The 20,378-nt window shown below is 34.7% G+C and overlaps 1 protein-coding gene across 2 annotated transcripts in view; it reads right to left on the bottom strand.

Moving 5' to 3' along the window:
• Positions 1-20,378, bottom strand: part of LOC109062492 (transmembrane protein 266-like) — a 69,417-nt gene that overhangs the window by 24,091 nt on the left and 24,948 nt on the right. The gene's annotated exons all lie outside the window — the stretch shown is intronic.

Below are 20,378 nucleotides of genomic sequence, written 5' to 3'. Positions count from 1 at the left end.
CCTGTGCTTTATTCACCCTCGAAGCATCCAAGGTGTATATGACTTGCTTCTTTCAGACGAATCCAGTCGGAGTTATATTAAAAATTGTCGTGGCTATTCCAAACTCTGTTATTGCAGTCAGCGAGTGTTGCAGTTGAACAGTCCACAAGTCATCAAATAAAGTGCGCACATCCATAATAAAACATGCTTCACACGGGGGTGAATAAAGGCCTCCCGTAGCAAATCCATGTGTTTTGTAATATCCATATTTCAAATGTAATAAATACTTTTCTCTCACTTCTGGTATCTGTCATAGGTGGAACAGCGGATGACGCAGCATGTATGCACAGTGCACACGCCTCTGAGAAATGCTAGTGTTGCAAGTTTAATTATAGGAGCAAAGGAAGCAAAGTTTCCTTACTTTAGCAAGGGAAAACCAGTCTTCTCTTGGCTTATATTGAAATCCTCCAACATTTTTCTTTGCATATCTTTGGTTTGTACTTCTAATTCATGACCGGCGTTTTGTTTAGTTCTCTCTCCGTGTTTGTCACTAATCACACAACGCATACGCGCTGCGTCATCCGCCGGTACGGCTTCCGTGTATGACAGATGGCAGAAGTGATAGAAAAGAGTTTATTACGTTTTAAATATGGATATTTTTCTTACAAATACACATGGATTCACTACAGGAGGCCTTTATTCACCCCCCGGATCCGTGGGAAGCACCATTTTTATTACGGATGTGTGCGCTTTATTTGACGATTTGTGGACTGTTCAACTGCAACACCCACTGACTGCAATGATAGAGCTTGGAATAGCCAGGACAAATTTTAATATATCTCCGACTGGATTCGTCTGAAATAAGAAAGTCATATACACCTAGGATGCTTGTTCTGTAGCTACTTTGGTAAAAGTAACTCAAAAGTAATACAGGAGTCATGTAATGCATTACAATTCTGAGACAGTAATATTGTAAGGTAAGGAATTACTTTTAAATAACAGTAACAAGTAATCTTTAATGTATTGCAGTTTGGAAGTAACTTGCACAGCACTGGTTGTTAAGGTGTTGCTAGGTGGCTAGTACATTTATATTTAGACTTTTTACAGAGGCATTGCTATGGTTGTTCTAGATGTTCGCCAAGGTGTTGCTAGGTGGCTGCTCGGGAGTTCTGGATGGCATTGCTGGATGGTTGCCCAGGTGTTGCTAAGTGGCTTCTAAGGTGCTATGTATGGTTGCCAAGGTGTTGCTAGGTGTCTGCTAGGGTGATCTGAATGGTTACCAAGGTGTTGCTAGGTGGCTGCTCGGGAATTCTGGATAGTTGGCAAGGTGTTGCTAGCTTGCTGCTAGGGTGCTCTGGATGGTTGCCAAGGTGTTGCTAGGTGGCTGCTCTGGAGTTCTGGATGGCATTGCTGGATGGCTGCCAAGGTGTTTTTCTAAGTGGCTGCTAAGGAGTTATGGATAGTTGGCAAGGCATTACTAGTTGATGCTTAGGTGCTTTGGGTGGTTGCCAGGGCATTGCTAGGCAATTTCTAAGGTTTTCTTGGTGGTCACTAAAGGGTTGATATTTGCTAGGGTGTGGCTAAGGTATTGTGGTTTTGCTAGTTTGTTTACATTTATATGTAGCCATTTAGTAGGCATTTTTAGGGTATATCTCAAGCAAATAGTTGGTTGCTAGGGCTCAGCTACAATTCTGGATGGTTGCAAAGACATTGCTAGAGTGGTCAAGGTCAGTGATTCCCAACTTTTTGTCCTTGAAGCCCCCCTCCTTACATATAAGAAAACCTGAGCCATCTAGTACTGTAGCCCGGTGGAGACTGAGACTGATTTGCCACACTTCTCACATTTGTTGTGCGCATGCTCCCATCTACTGCATTGTAAAAATGTGAATGTTTAGAGATCACATACTGAATCAAAGATGTTATTTTCAGCTGGTCTTGATCAGCGACCAATTGTTTGGAGCATTTCTAGACACTAGGGGTTGAATGAAGTCGACATTTATGTGATGAAAATCGAGTTGATGTTGACTAGTCACTGATGACAACACTAATGAACAAATAAGCCTGAACCTCTGAGCTGAGAATACCTTGTGCCTGATGTACGACCTACTGTCTGTAGCCTATGTGTATGCGTTACAATACAGCAGCACATTAGATTAACTTACCTGTACAATAAGCTGTTTAAAACATACATTCAACTGTGTACTTTTGAGCATCCAGACGGTATAATCACACGTCTTGTGTTGCGCTTTCGGTATATGGATTTATTTGTCATTTGCACTGTTTGGAAACAGAGCGTAAATGTGGATTTCACAGATTTCTGATCCTGTTGCGCCCTCTATATGACGAGTGACTAGTTGACATCAAGCTTAAAGTGTCATGGCAGAGCATTAAAGTTGACTTTTCAAATAGTCTGTGCTATCCCTACTAGAAACTACCTATGAAAAAGTTTGCATCCATATTTGACACTGGGGATCCTGTAAGGGAAGTGTGGACCCAAGAATAGGAACTGCTGTTCTAGGTTGCTAGGTCGATGTTTACAAGTCAAAAAAGTGCACCCCATTTCTTTATCATATTCTGACCTCTAGATATGGCCTGGGTCCCTCCTTCAGTGTAAGTGTATGTCTTTCTGGAGCTTAGATAGATGTCTTTACAAAATCTAATTCAACAATCCAACAAGCCTAGTGACAGAAGGAGAGTGATTATTTGGGATTTACGGGTAATAAATAATGAGGACTAGAAGAATGTACATATGAAGGTCTTTCTGCTTCCAGAATTGAGCAGTAAAACAGCACACAGCACACTGACTGATTTATCGAGGGGTGCAGGGAGGTTAATGCTAACGCTAACACCAACACTCCTAAGGTGTGTCTCTGTGGAAGAAAATGTGCCATAGAGTAGAGTGGGCACCAAAAGGCTATCTTATCTTTCCACATATTTAGGAGGTGACATTTTAAAATGGGGGTGCGTTTAAAATAGCATGCTACCATACTACTCATACTTGGAGTAGGGGGGGAGGAGTACAGTATGGCTGGAATAATAGGTGCATTTTATAATCGCATACTGGGTTGTTAGTATATTTGATGAGTTACGAACCTCGTGACTGTTAAAAAAGTATGTTCTGTACAGTACTTCAGAATTTCAGCGGGTCATCCAGATACTTTTTGTCTACTGTTTTATGAATACTATGAATTCAGACATACTTCTCTTTTCATGCATTGTTTTCCACCTACTATATTGTAGGGAACTAGGCATATTTAGATGCAGGGTCTGTATCCCAAAATGCTCGAATTGACCTTCTATTTCTAAAAGTGGTCAGTATCCTTATGCTTTCCATCTGAATAGCTGAACATTTGTATCATTGTGCAGTGAAATAACATATGGTATTGCAGTTCTGGCTGTAGCTACATTAGTCCGGAAGGTCAGGATAAACAAAGTGGGAGACTGTCGGACCAGGAGCCGTGGTAAAACATGCCGATGGCTGGAGGTTGTTATTTTATGCTGAGCGAGCAGCAGCTAGTCAAACTCAAACCCCAACCCGTGACCTGTATTAGAGTAATGGATGAATGATTCTGAGGTGGGAAAGTTCAACACAAACTTCAGCACAAAATGCCGCTGTGTAAGAAGGACACCGGCTCTCTCCAGTTCCAGAGTGGAGCTATAGAGGGTGATTTGATCTCTTTCACCTTCCCTCCACCGAATCCTGCTGAGGTCACAGAGGAGCCTGATCCTGGGTCATATGAGAACGAGACATGCCCTTACTGGCTCAGACCACAGTCTGTCAAACTAGAGGTGAGGGCTAAACATTCAGCACGTGTAGACAAGTCAGTGACATAACATAAAGAAAAAGACTAGTGATGCACTGAAATTTTGGCAACTGGAAATATAGCAGCAAAAAAATATTTTCAGTTTTTGCCAAAATAGTTTTGGAGGAACGGAATCATTGACTGAAACAGTGACATTTAATTAATGCTTCCCCTATGACACATTTTGATGCTGTCTCTATGTCATGCACACAGGTAACATGTAAACAATAACTTGCAAAACATATCAGCAGTGTGGATGCACTTCATTGGGACTAAAAATTATGCTAAAGCAGAAGGTAATTTTTTTGGACTCTTTTGACCCGAGTTTGAGTCCTGGCATGTAATCCTTTCCCGGTCCCGGTTCGGGCTGAAATATCAAGAGGTAGCTCCTGAGCCGATGTTGGCCAAATGGGTGCCCTAAGCAGATTTGTATTGTTGTGCCCCCTCCCTCAAATAATATGACAGTAAAAAAAAAAAAAATAGGGGTCAAAAGAGAACTTTAATAAAATATAAAAGTAAATAAATAAATAGTAATTAAATGTTATTATTTATAATTAGAATAATATTATAAATACCTATGGCTATGATTTTATTAATACAGCTGTCTGATTGATTTTATTGTGGTAAATTTTATAGAAATATTTTTAACATTGATAAATTTTTGTTTATTTTGTTTAACGTGTTGTGATGTTCTTTTTTTTTGTTGAAGAAATGATAGAGGCTGTAGCATTTTTATTGCAAAAAGGTGGCCAAAAATTAAAGATTTAGTGGATATTTGAATTACGTGTTTGGTCAATATTAAACAAGGATTTGATCCTCCTGTAAGTGTAACAATAGCAATTACCAGGCCTTTGGTGCCCTTTGAAGGCATTTGTAATAATATGTAATGTACATAAATTGTTTATTTTGTATTACATTATGCATTTTAGCAGTGTATTTTTAATTAACCAATCATTATTGCCGCATTGTTTTTATATAATGCATTTTAAGTTAAGGAAAATAAAATATTAAGGCAGATGCATTGGTGGTGGTGAAATTATTACTGACATTAAACACATTATTAATGTCAACAGCCCAAAAAGTTTCACAGGATTATGAACGCAAGTTACCTTAAAGTGATACAAAGTAGATTTTTAAGACATTTGTATTTTGTATAGCCGAAGAAGTTTCAGATGTTTATAGGTCAGGGTCAGCCGATGGCCGATATGTGCTGCCGATTTTTAGGGCCGATATCTTGAAGTTTTCCCCCTCATTTGCATGCTAAAATGTCACACTAATAATAAGTGGATGCACAACATTTCTAAACTTATTATCATTTATTGAGCACTGACTTGAACCATCTCTCGAATCTTAATTTTGTGCACTGCACGGTATTACAAATAAAAAAAAATTATCTAAAGTTAACCAAAACAAATCAATAAACTGACCAAGTATTAAATATATAAAACAGGTTATTTAATAATATATATAAAAAGTCAATCATTTACATAAAAGTTTTAGAGCATTTATCAAGCAGAATTTTTCAAGTTTGTTGGAACATAAATGTAAACTTAAATATACATTTAAATAAAAGAAATAAAATTTTATAAATAAAAATCAATTAAACTGAAAAATATAAAAAATAATATATATAAAAAATAAATAATAGTAGTGGTGCAAACACACTAGCAACCAGCAACATTTGTGTTTGGTATAAATGACACAGAACATCTAAAGTGCATTCTAATTTCAAACTTACATCGCAGTCTGTTCATTATTAAGATTAAGTACAGTCAAGCAAACATATAAAAGGTTACACTGGTCACTTCAAATAGACCGTAGTATACTGGTCCACTCTGCTGTTATGCCAAGGATGTTTTTTCTCATGTGACGAGGATGATCTTTTCCGTCTAGTTTACATTAAAAAAAAAATAAAAATATTATAGTTTAACATTCAGATACATTGCGAATATGGAAACATTTGGATATGTGCAGAACGAGACGTGAGCAACAACCTCCAAATACATCGAGCCAACCCGCGCGCGCGCTCGTCTGCACGCACGTCACGATCTAATGCACTGTACATGCCGGATTTTTTTAAAACAAATAGGCCGACCGGAATGCAAAAATTCAAAATCAAACATTTTGCAGAACATGACCAAATAAAGTACTGGTAATTAATACTCGCATAAAATGTTTAATGTGAAAAAAGCGGTTTACTGACTGCGCAGCACAGCCACATGCGCCACAGGTTATGGTTGGGATTAATTTTATTTTTAATTCTATAGTGTCATTTGAAAACATTGCAATTGCGATTTAAAATACAACAACGAGCACCACGAAACCATTTAAAGAGGCGCATTCAGCGGTCTCCTTGACGAAAAACAGTCAACAAAGTAAAATGATCTCAAATGTACAGCGCGCTCTCTTCATTTTATCAAATGATCATAATCACATATTCATTTTACAGTCCTGCTACTAGCATTTTATTCAGACTAAAACCCCTTTAATTCGGGTGAGAAAGCTTTTTTTCCGAGTGGCTTTTGCACGTAATAATACCACCGCTGCAGATGCATTTTGCAGCATTAAGCTTATTCATTGATTGTTAATTTAACAGAGTGAAATTCTCTGACTACCTTTATCTCCCAGGACTGTTGTTGAATCTTCCAAAAGTTTTGGCTTGGGGTCCTTCACATGCGGCAGCAGCACTTTCCACCGCACCAATAACACGGGGCTGCCCGCCGACGTGCCTGAATTTAAATCGGTGCTACTAAACATGGATATCAGCAGATGCCGATATAGTAAAAAATTACAAATATCGGCCCGATATATCGGCCGACCGATATATCGGTCGACCTCTAATGGTTATGATATATATTTGGCTTTTTTTTGATTTTATTCGTGCCGGACTGCTGATGTCTTTTACCGGGCAAGGTGTGAAGCGTCGTGAATGTGGGAATGGCGTGTCATGTATGCTTACCCTGCTGCCTACTGCATTCAAAGTAGGGCTGCCCTCGACTAAGGATTTTTCTGGTGGGCTAGTAGCCATTAATTTTAAGCATTAAACCATTTAAATCATTATAATGAGCCTTTAATTGCCTACATAGCTTAATAAGCGCTCAAGCATATGCATAAAGCCTGCCACAGTGCACCGGCAGAAGTAATGATTATGAATGTATCAGGGGAAAACAGTAAGGAGGCTGCATTAACATTTTAATAATTTGATTAACTAGTGCTTTCTTTGTTTTTGGCTCAAGAGATGAAGTAGTGATGCGCCTGTATGCATGTTTCATATGGATTACATAATTGGAGAATATTTGTTTTCCATTTGAATTGGTTCATTTGAAAGTAGACATTTCACTCTCTATACAGTATATTTTTAATGTCTGTAAGGCAAAGATATACACAGAGTTTTGTGCTCAAGTTCACGGAGACCTAGACGGCAGAAAGCGCATCCTGTTTGCTTTCATTATTTCACAAAAGCGCAATGTTTTGTTGTTATTGTGAGTGCACACAAATAAATGAAAGATATATCACTCTTATCTGTATGAACAAAATGTAAAGGCCATGTAAAGTTGCTAATACTTACATATTTCATATGATAAGCCAAAAAAAAAAAAAAAAGATAAAGAAATAATGTTGATGGTCCCCTTTGTATTTCATAGTATTTTTCTTCCATACTATGGTCTGTCTGGTTAACTGTTCATCAACTGTTTGGTTACCTTTTTTTTTAAAGATATATTATTTTGTTTTAGGTTTGGAACAACCTGAGAGTATGTAAATGATGACATAATTTTTATTTTTCAGTGAACTATGCCTTTAAGAGACTTACTGACCATGACACCTGTGATATTATTTTTTTCCAGTTTTATTTTTTATCTGCATTTTGGTTGCATAACATGACTTTGATTTGCTGGGTGTGGGCGGGGGGTCCTTTTTCAAATGTTATTGAAGAGTGAAGCAGTTTTGCTAAAATCTAGGAGTCTGATATTTGTGCCAAAATACTTTAATTTTCTTAGACTATCATCTCGACATGCCTGAATAGAGATTTAAAGAACACAAATGACTTTCAAATATTTAAGTACCAAACAATAATGTAGACACATACATTCCCAAACATGAAATGCTAATTTGCACTTTAGCTAACCCCGTGCATACATCGTACAGTGGAAGAAGCAGGGAGGAAATGCATGTGCTGGAGAGTGGACAGGTTTATAGAGACATCAGTATCAGCACTACGTGAGACGCAGAAGAGACAGATTGAACCGCAGCAAACAGCCGACTGGAGAGGGCTGAATTATACCATGAAACTGATCGATCGTGAACTGGAGAAATGTGCTGTCATACATGCCTCTTGGTCAAAAACTGATTCTCTCGCTCCTGCTCTTGCTCCAGGAGAAAAATGAACAGGAAAGAAAACTTTGAGGCTCTATTCTAAACTCTAGAGGTGCCTTGCTGTCTACATACTGACGTTGCTGTCCTAACCAAAATAGAACTTAAAAACGACTGAATTGAAAGTTTCTTCACAGGCAACAGTCATTTGTGTACACCACACAGTCATGCTTCTCATGTCACATGCAAGAGAGTGTCAAGGTTGATTACAAGAGTTGGTCATAAACAGTGTTGCCAAGTCTATGGTTTTCCTGCGGAATTGGACTACTTTTAACACTACTGTCGTGGGTTGTTTTTCATGTCTGTGGGTTGAAGATACCCCAATAACGTGATATTTAGGGTTTTTTTTGATGTTTTTGGGTTGGGATAATAAAATAATGTTATGTTTTTTTATTGCCGGAATGCGATTTTTACTGGGGGACCCCCCTCGAAATGCCATTGGGCTAGTTTTGAGTAGCAATTGGAGCGGGTTTTGCTGTGAAAACCTGGTCACCCTGGTCATAAGCACAATATTCTAAAAAGTATAAAAAGAAATGCAAAATATTAAGTGAATTAGTGCAGTTTTATTAGAAGGTACTACTTTTATCAACACTTTTTGGTATTAAATAAAAAAAGAGAGCAGGGATGCATAACATATTTTTTTTAATTGTCTGTCAATAATGTCAATTTACTTTAATGCTTATTTTCCCAATTTGTATAACAAATTTAATTTAATAACACTGTTAAATGTAATCTTCAGCAAATCTCAAAATAAATATGTTTTTTTTTTAAATCTTAAAATGAATATTTTCTAAATAAAATATAAAATGTAATCTAAAATTTTTAAATGACATTTTTTTATATTTAAAAATATTTATTGGTTGCTGACAATAAAAAAAATATTTTACAAAATTATAATATTTTAAAAATATGTAAATATATTTTATATATTTTAATTTATTTATTAGTAATTTATTATTGATTAGTAATCAGCTATACAACTAAAATACTATAGTACAGAAATAATTTAACAATATTTTAATATTTTAATCAGTTAAAAGCTATATATATATATATATATATATATATATATATATATATATATATATATACAAAATCATAATTATTATTTTCCTCAATTCCTTTCAGTATTTCATGTGAACATTTTAACAGAAATTGTTGCAAATAATGCATTCTGGAATTGCCTTTGTGAAGGATACATAAAGTAGCCTTAGAATTAAGCCAAAGACAGCATAAATTGACTGATGTAATATATTGTATGATTGTACAACTTTTTAAATAGGATGAAAGGCAACATGTTTTATTGTTCATTTTAAGAGGATTTTTCAAAAATCAATACTGTAAATGTCATTTGCTTTTATATTATGTTTTATATTTGCTTTAAATGATAACATTTATACATCAGCAGTACCTCTTCTTCATGAAATAAATGCTCTGCCAAAATAAATATGATTTAGCTTGAACCTGGACAGAATCCGTATATAAACTCATACAGTATAATTACCCATGACTTACAAAGCACTGACGAAAAACACAAGGAAGGCAGCAGATGGAGCGGCCAAGCATATGTTCACATGGACACGTACACCGCGGCTTCACTAGAAGCTTAACGGTCAGCGAGTCTCCGGCACCAAGAGGTTGAGGAGGCATCAAGTTGGTCTCTGAGGAAATCACTTTTAGAAAAAGCAATCAAGGGGCACAAAGCTGTACCACAAGCGCCTTCAAGCCTCCACATAAATCACCCTCACTTGCGGTTGCATTAACGGCATCATGTTACCGGCCTCAGTAAACTTCAGCGAGGGTCTTGGCTTTTAGAGAACAAATAAAGGGCAAACAAAAACAAAGAACGAAGCCGCAAATCTTCACCAGAACCGATCAGTGTTTTGACAGATATCTCAATTGCATGTCACTCTCAAAAACCCCATCACATTAGTAATGCAACCCTGTTGATTCTAGAAAACATTATTGGCATGAGCCAGTGAAAAATAGTCTGCCTGCAGTGGCTTGATCTAAGCCATTATGTTCCTTGATAGGCATCATTTTTAAAAAGGAAACTTACAGCAATCACAAAAAATAAAAAAATAAATAAACGTATGAAATAACATAATAATCACACAGCATACATAAGATATTTCCAAGAGCAATAATCACAATCTATTAAGTGCAGCCAAGGCTTTTTAACCTGCTCTTTGGGGTCTAATAATGGTATGGTTATATGGTTTCATCATATAGATTCACATTCGCTGATGCAGAAATGGAAAGAAAATTGTAAACTAGAGAAATTTTGGGCATGGAAGCCTGTTTCAGCATTAGAGGGGGGAAAAAATGCTTACTGTGCCTTAATTTTTCTGAATTGTAATTATATCTAAGAATTGGGACTTATTTCTCATAAACTGTTCTCACAATCGATACATTTCTTGTCTTTCTGTTTTAGAACAAGACTTTAAGTCTTACAATGGTGCCTTCATTTCTTATAGTTGTAGCTTTATATCTCAGAAAATGATAGACTTAGTTTACCCAAAGATGAAAATGACCCCATGATTTACTCATTTTTGGACTTCAAATTCTCAGCCCCCATTCACTGCCATTATAAAGCTATTAAGTTGCAATTGGAAGTTTTTGGATATATCTCTGATTGTATATATGTCTGATTGAAGTAATATACACCTAAGATGGCTTGAGGATGAGTAAATCATGGGGTAATTTTTCATTTTTGGGTGAAGTCTCACAAATGTGACTTCATTTCTTTTATTTGTGGCTTTTTATCTCAGAATGTGAAAAATAAACCTCAAAATTCCTTTTATTTGTAGCTTTTTATGTAAGAATGTGACTTTGAATCTAACAATAATAACTTTATGTTATAAATAGAACAACTGCGACTTCATTTCTTGTAACTGTGACTTTATATATCAGAATATGACTTTAAATCTCACAATTGTTCTATTATTTCTTATAGTTGTTTTATATCTTAGAATATGACTATATACCAAGATTCTGACTTTAAATATTACAATTACGACTTTATTTCTTGTAATTGTGGCTTTATATCTTAAAATGTAACTGTATCTCATGAATCTATACACAATCTCACAATTGTGACTTAATTTCTTGTAATTGTGTCTCTATTTTTAAATGCAACTTAATATCTCACAATTGCGACTCTATCTCATAATGCAACTTTATTTCTCAGAAGTGTGCCATTATCTCACAATTGAGATCAACCAAGAGCTGGAAGGTAATAGCCTTAGATAACTCATCAGAACAACCTCTTTTTTGCCATCATATGCCACATAAAGTATTTAATGAGTAAATGTATAGTAATATATTTTTACATAAAAAATATGCCATGATTACTTTGTGATTGCTAATGTGTTTTAGAGTGTTTTGGTATAAGGTATAAATTATGCATAATTCATACCCATAATACAAATGTCAAGGGACAAGTTAGACATTGAAAGTTGAATATTTATGTTTAGGGGTGTTCTCATTCCTGTCCCGAAGTATGAGCAATAGCAAATAAATCCTCAACTTCTAGTACAGCTCCAAACTCCAAGGTCCCTCAGACTTCAAGGTTGGCAAACTACCCCCAAATAATGATAAAATGCCCAATAAAGAAGCCTCAAATGAATAATAATGCATACTAATTCTTTCTGAGCTGTCTTTTGAGAATTGTCTGATTTTATTTGCAGGTTCTGGGTCAAAAGCAAATAGGACAGACTGATTTCCAGTGACCGCTGCGAATGTCAAAAGTTGCATGCTGATCTAAGACACGCTTCTCTTACATTCGCTGCTTTTAAATGTAATAGTAAAGGGAGCGGCTGGTCTCAGATCAGCAGGAAAGAGCATGCTCCACTGACAATGTCAGACAAAGAGCAAGCAAGCAAAAGCTAAAAACAATTGTCACAGCCAGCAGCCAAACCTCAGCACTTCAGGAAAGGGATAGAGAAGATAAAATACAAAAACAACAACAAAGCTAAGCATAAAATATCTGCTGAATCTCTGAGAGACTCTTTATTTGAACAGCACACTATTAATCTCCTAAAAGTTATGAGGATGTCACACTTCAGTGCTAAATTCGTTTATCTGAATATTATTTCAGTCTTTAAATTGTAGCTTAAGATCTTAAAAATTAGATTATATTAAAAATAAAAATATGGCATTTAACAGATAAAATATGTATAATACATTAATTTAAAAATAAATAGTCAAAGGGCAAAATCTAAAAGAATAAACATTAATTTATGAAATAATATAACATTACAAAAAAATATCTAATTAATTCAATTTTTTAAAAGTCAAAAGGTTTTAGGTTAATTGAATGGATTTCATTTGTTGGTCAACAAAAAGTAAAGAATATAACAAATGTCATAAACAAAAAGTTAGCAAATCATGCCTTTTTTTGCATTACTGTAGCAAAAACAAATCCCTCAATACTCCAGGGAGCGATAGAATTAATTTTCCAAAATAAATAAATAAATACGCTAATTAATCAATTAATTAAAAATGCTAAATAGTTTATAAACAAAATAAATGTTGTAATGTGTTGGTAGGCTGCCCATATTTTTTAGTTTATGCACTAGATTTGTACATTTTTGTGAAAATCAAATAGGGATGTAACGATTAACTGTGAACCGGTTGAAAATTGATTCAAATATGTGACGATTTAAATCAGTTGAGATGCTAAACAAATCGTGATTCAATTAAGGGTAAGAGTTTATATGAAACTTACTGTCTTTAGAAAAGTTTAGGATGGTATTTTTTATTTTCATCTTGCCATAAAGCTGCTTTGTTTACAGCGGTAACCAAGGAAACGCTTTAAGCGCCACCTGCTGGCAGAGAGTGAATCTGCGTCTCGTTCAGCTCGTCTGCTGTTTCTGTTTCATGCAGATATTTTTATGTATAGTTTTACAAAACCGAAGTCAAATCTTTATGTTTTTGCCTTAAATGTCGAAATTATACAATCTAATTTAAATGAAAAACTGCTCATGTTGCATGTATGCAGCATCTTTGTTTGGATCATGATTAAAATGCTGTGGTTGCCTCTAATTTTAAATGGAAAGAGCACAGACAACGCTTTATTTTGTTTATGTGAAGAGATGTATTTGTGTTACTTATTTATTTGATTTGGGGCTTGCTTTAAAATTTAGTTTTGTTATTTACATTTACATTTTATTAAAATTTTGTTATTTAGCAGACGCTTTTATCCAAAGCTACTTACAAAAGAGGACAATAGAAGCAATCAAAACCAACAAAAGAGCAATAATATGTAAATTAGTATATTATTATAGTGTTACATTTCAATTTCACAAACAAACGCATCATTTTGTCCAAGCAATAATAAAAGGACACATTTAATTTATAATTTGTCTTAAATCTCATTTTGTAAAAAACAAAACAAAAAAACATGAATCGAATCGAATCGTGAATCAAATCATGACTTGAGTGAATCGTTACATCCCTAAAATCAAAATGTACAAATCTAGTTCATAAATTAAACTAAAAAATATGGGCAGCCTACCAACACATTACACATTTTATTATTATTATTCTTCTAAACTATTTTGCACTTAATATCATATAATTTCCCATCCTTTGTGATAAAAAAACAAAGACCAAGTGCATTAAAATAGGAAATCATAATAAGATTTTTATTATTATCCAGTTTTTCCTCAGTCAAGTATCTTTTGTTATGAAAAACATAGAAGAAAGCATGAATATTTTGGGCAGTCCACCTGCACACCACCCTTCTGTTCCGGTCAGGAAGCACTAGTGCCAGCACATGCTAATACATTGGATGTCTTGCCCCTGCACTGAGACTGCCAGCTCTGCAAAAGCCCCCTGAAGTTCACAACTACAACCAATCCGTCCACGTGCAGCCCACCAGTGAGTGTGCTAGACTACATGATCGCTTTCACATCTGCTGTGGTGTTTGTTAAGATCAAAGAGTCTGTCATGTAGATCAAGACAAGGTGTTAGATGTTCTAGAGTCAGTTTTAGTTTAATTACAAAATGAATACTTTTATTTGGCAGGAATGCATTGAATTGACCAAAAGTGTCAGCAAAGACATTTCTAACGTTACAAAATATTTCAATTTCAAATAAATGTTCTTTTAAACTTTCTCATTATCAAATGAAAAAAACAAAACAAACAAAAGTAAAACAGCATAACTGTTTTTGGCATTGATAATAATAATAAAAAAAAGTGCTTCTTGAACAGCAAATCAGCATATTAGAATGATTTTTGAAGGATCATGTGAATAAACTCATTTTAACCTATGTGACCCTGGAGCACAAAACCAGTCTTAAGTCGCTGGGGTATATTTTTAACAAAAAAACTTTGTTTGGGTCAAAATTATCGATTTTTCTTTTATGCCAAAAATCATTAGGATATTAAGTAAAGATCATGTTCCATGAAGATATTTGTAAATTTCCTACCGTAAATATATCAAAACTTAATTTTTGCCTGATCTTCTTAATGCTGAATAAAGCAAATCTGCAGGACCAGACAGTTTTAGCAATGTGGCCTGAGAAAGTCAGCTGATCATCAATCATAACTCCAAGGTTTCTGGCTGTTTTTGAAGGAGTTATGGTTGATGTGCCTAACTTGATGGTGAAATTGTGTTGAAATGATGGGTTTGCTGGAACCACAAGCAGTTCTGTCTTGGGAAGGTTAAGTTGAAGGTGATGGTCCTTCATCCAGCAAGAAATGTCTGTTAGACAAGCTGAGATGTGAGCAGCTACCGTTGGATCATCAGGATGGAATAAGCGGTAGAGTTGAGTGTCATCAGCATAGCAGTGGTATGAAAAGCCATGTTTCTGAATGACAGAACCTAATGATGCCATGTAGACAGAGAAGAGAAGTGGTCCAAAAACTGAGCCCTGAGGCATCCATACATCAATGGGAAGCTTATTTATTCAGCTTTCAGATGATGTATAAATCTTACTTTCGAAAAATTTACACTTAAGACCACAAAACTTAAGGTTTTGTGATCCAGGGTCAAATATATTCAAACAGAAAACAGTTATTGTACATTGTAAAAAATATTTTGCAGTATTACTGTTTTTACTGTATTTGTGCTTAAATAAATGCAGCCATTAAAACTTGTGCTGTTTTAAAGCCTGCCCATAAAATTCAAGCCATTTTATATCTTTTTTTAATAAGCCAATTAGAGTCCAAATGCTGGTGCTTTAACTATGAAGAGATGCACATATCTGTATTAAATGTCTTATCTTACCTTCAAATGCGACAATAATCCAATCAAATATTACATCTCAAGGACCATGTCTACATTGAATATAATAACGATACACAAAATCATTACAAATATTTCTTTCTCTAAATAGAAAACTAGAAATAAAGAAATAATGAACATTTCTTTGAAACTGCAAAAGCAGTAATGTAAGCCATGCATTATTTAAATACTAATATTGTTTTGCATTCACTAAAGTTTCGGGATAATAAATGAGCTGTCGTTGTGGCATGTTTCTATTCTTAGCTTAGGCTTAAACTGACATCAAACCATGCAAATATATCCTGTCTATCATTAAGTACATGCTTCAGATGTGAGTCACACCAGAAACACGACCTGTGACGTGAATGTGCTCTCGCTTTCTCTACTGACAGTTACGGGAGACAGACACAAAGCTGTTGACATGCTGGTGGGGTGAAACTTGACTGAGCTTTCTATGGACATGTTTTGTAGATAATATAACTCAGCAAATCTGATGGAAAGTATCCTTGACAGAAAGCATGTCCTAACAGAAAATATAACTGACAGAAATCCCAGAAAGTGCAAAGTTTTTGTTTTTTCACGACATGTATTTTGGCTGCTAAGTCACAGTACATTGTAGTGTTGGGCGATATGGTTATTTTTCAGATCGTCATGTCGTCAGCCCGTGAGATCGACGATACACGATATTATCGTGCATGAGTGGAGCAAGAGAGAGACTCTTTGTTCTTGTTATAGCATAACTATTTGGTGTTTTAAACTGCAGGGGTGTGCGAGAGTGAGCCTATGGAAGCACCAGTAATCGAAATAATATACTTTCAAACATACTGATAAACTAGCATGTTAAATATAAAAATACTGTATTTAAAACAGCTAGTTCATATATAGTCGGACGCAACTGTCATATCGCGCATCCTGTGACAAATTTGCCGCATCTGTGCATGGAAGTTATCAGTCTAAATGTTCTGCAAAATCAGTCAACGGTGAAAATCAATAGTTTTATTTAAAGTCCAAGAGTTTAACACTAATATTGGACATAAACGAACATGTTAAATATAAAGTATTCAAAACAGGTAAGTTCATATATTTGGAGTAAAGTTCAATTGAATGGATGCATCAGTCAAACAACGCTCCGGACCGTGCGCCCCATGACGAGCCCGAAGTAAAAAATGTCAAGAAACCAACTAAAATAAAACAATTGACATAAAAATTCGTCTGTAGGTTACATATTTGGATTACGAAAATTGTATGTAAACTTTGATAAAACGCGAAACTGCTGTACAATGTGATACAATCACAGCCAATCAAAACATATTTCAATTTGGACTAATAAGCTATAAATAAACTGTACTTGTGTTAGCTTTTAACACTTAAAATGTTAAAACAAATGACGTTAACAAAACTTGGTGTGTAGTTTGCATATTTGGATTTTGAAGAATTAGTACCAAGTGTCAACTTGACAAGGCCAAACTTCTGTGTGATGTGGTTAAATCACAGAGAATTAAAACATGTTTAATTGTGAAATAATGCAATGAGCTGACATAAACCGAAAGAAAATTGTACTTTAATAGCTTTTATCACTTAAAAAATGTTCTAGATACTACACCTAACATAAAATTAACATATAAAAGTCTAGCGTGAATTACGAAAGCTCATAAAAAAGCATGAACTTTTAGAAAATGAAACTGCTGTGTGATTTGATACAATCACAGACAATCAGAACATATTTTATTTCTGACTAATGCTACGGAACAACTTTTTATCACTTAAAATATTCTAGATACCACACCTAACATAACACAAATGACGTTAACAAAACTTAAAAAAAGTGAAAGTGATAGTGACGTGACATACAGCCATGTATGGTGATCCATACTCAGAATTAGCAACGCTTAGAATGTAATTTACATGTTTGGGTTGCAAAAAAATTAATACCATGCATAAACTTGAGAATGTAAAACTGCTGTGCCATTTGATTCAATCACAGACAATCATAACATCAAAATAAAGTGAGAGCAAATTCTACTTTTAAGCTTTTGTCACTTAAAATGGTTGTAGATAGCACACTTAACATATAATAAATGAAATCAACAAAACTTAGAATGAAGTTTACATATTTGGTTATGAAAACTGAAAAAAAAAAAAAAAAAAAAAAACACAAAAACTGCTGTGTGATGTGATTAAATTAATGCAATGGGACAGCATAAACCAAAAGAAAATTGTACTTGTAAGTTACAGTTTTTTATCAATTAAAATTGTTCTACATTTCACATGTAAAATTAAACCAATGATGTTTACATATTTGGATTGTGAAAAATGTTTACTATTCTTAAACTTAAAAATGTGAAACTGCTGTGCAATGTGATTTAATCACAGACAATCATAACATCTAATTTTGGACAAATGCGATGCCAAAATAAACCAAAAGAAAATTGTACTTGTAAGAAACGTTTTTATCGCTTAAAATTGTTCTAGATAGCGCTCTTAAAATATAACAAATGAAATAACAAAACTTAAAATGTAGTTTACATGTTTGGATTGCAAAAACGTCCAAATATGAAAAAAATATGTTGAAAATAAACTTTGAGAAAACACAAAAATGTTGTGCAATGTGATTTAATCACAGACAATCAGAACATATTTCAACATTAACAACAAAAACAAAAATTACTTGTAAGTTATAGCTTTTAACACCTAAAATTGCTCTAGATGCCACATGTAAAATAAAACAAAAATGTAAACAAAACTTGCTGGGTAGTTTACATATTTGGATTGTGAAAAATTGATAGTATGCTTAAACTTGAAAATGCAAAGCTTCTTGTGCGACAAACATAACATTTAATTTTAGAATAATGTGTTAGAGCGACAAACCAAAAGAAAACCGTACTTGTGAGTAATAATATGTTTTATCACTTAAAAATGTTATAGATACCAAATCTAAATTTAAAGTAATACATATAAAATAATACAAATACACTTAAAATCATACAAATGACGTTATTTTTCTTAGTCATTACTTTTGCTGGTGCATAGGCTATATATTAAAGCCTCATTATGATTTTAGTTTCCTCCAAGTATATATTTAATTAATTAAATTAAATTATTATATATAATATAATATAAAATCTTTAGTCGGGGACAGCCTTCCTTTGGATTGGTAAAAATTATTACCATGCTTAAACGTGAAATGTTTATGAAAACAGAGTAAAAACACAAAAAGGCGTATTAAAAAACAACGTCACACAACCTCTTCATGTTTTTACAGTGTCACATAGCTGGGCTGTAATCATAGCAAGGGACAGTTATGTGTCACACCTGACTGTGTCACCTGACGAAGCGAATCATGAGAGACAGAACGCTCTGTGCTGGCATCTCAGAAACACACGTACGCAATCACACACTCGAGAGTTTGTACGGACCATCTGTCTCACACTCACACACACACAGGCGTGGCTTGTGGACAGTGTGATGGCTGCCATAATTAAGCTTATGGTGTTTGTCAACTTTCCCTGCATGTAGCAGAGCATCGCACAGTGGCCGTCCACGGTGAGTCACGCTACCCAGACGGGACGGCAGCGTCGACTGCCAAAAACCCAGTCAGCGCCATAGAGGTCTGGGTGCTCCACACTCCCAGCATGCAGTGCGGCTGCCAGATGATTTTTAAAGCCACATTTGCACACGACCCACTGAGGAACACAAATACACCCACTGAAAGCTGGCATTTAAAAATATGGTGAGAAGTAGTCAAGAATCCAACCTCCTGCGGTAAACATCCGGCATTTGAAAACAAATGGGAGATGCAGTAGGAGAGATTTGAAAATTAAACTGACACATTACGACACTGGTCTTTGCACTTGTCATGTCCAAAAAAATGGCTGAACTGTAATTGGTCCCTTTAAATGTTGTTCAAGCGGCAGAGCAGTCCAGACTTTGCGCTGATAATCATAAGTCTGACTCTGTGAGACTGGAGTTACACAAGCAGAAAAAAATGTTGATCTAAAAATCTAAAAAATGATGCAACAGGATGATATGGATCACAAAGGCATGCTAGTCAAAACTAAAAAAATGCTACGAATGACAGAAATGCATCCATTTATTGAAAAGCGTAACGGTTTTGAAAGCTAAAATTATTTGGTCAAAACAATTTATGGATTTCTGTCTGTCTCAGGATAGTGTAATTGTGCAGTAAAACTCAAAGATTATATGTTTTTTTCTCTCTCGATTTGAGTTTCCATTTGAAATCTTAAAAATAAATATAAAATATCAAGCCAAAAATATTTCTCAGTGGTTTAAGGGTTTATTTTTAACTGCAACACAATACGCAAACCAACTTGAACTATATAGTTGTGCATTATGAATCATTTCAGCATGGCAACATATTATAAACAAATTCCTTTAATGTACTACTTTATGTCAGATGATTGCCATCTCGGCTATTTTAGATACTGCTAGTATTGTTTATAAGACATGCTGGGGCTTATTTTTACCTCACCCCTGCCAAGCATTAAATGAATTCCAGAAATTCCAGTTAAAAGTCAGTATCGTTGATGTAAGTGAGAGTATGCTGTTCTTCCTGATTTTTTGGATATCTGAATATTTCTTTCCCAGCCTGGCGTATGTTTCGACAGAATCCTTTATCCGATGATAACTGAAAGTGGCACTGTGACAAGAGCGCTAACAAAGAGAGACTGGCAGAAAGTTACGTTTGAGTAGCACAGAACTAAGAAAGGGTTGTTAATTTGATCTATCAGAAATTATTAATTTTAGACTAAAATTTAGAATTATGCCTCTGCTTTTAATATAATCATGTTTTTCAAATGATTAGTTCTAGCCTGTGTACATACTTAGAAAAAATTGTTAATAGTGACACATTAATATTTATAATAGTTATAATAATTGAAATTTGGGGACATTCCATAATATGGGTGTACTGAAAAAAAAATGCAATTTTCACTCAGAGGAACAAAAAACTAAATTAAATTAAATTAAATTGTTT

The sequence above is a fragment of the Cyprinus carpio genome, chromosome B25 (genome assembly GCF_018340385.1).
Source record: "Cyprinus carpio isolate SPL01 chromosome B25, ASM1834038v1, whole genome shotgun sequence".
NCBI lineage: Eukaryota > Metazoa > Chordata > Actinopteri > Cypriniformes > Cyprinidae > Cyprinus > Cyprinus carpio.
The sequence above is the reverse complement of the archived record's forward strand: the minus strand, read 5'-3'. Positions and strand labels throughout refer to the sequence as shown.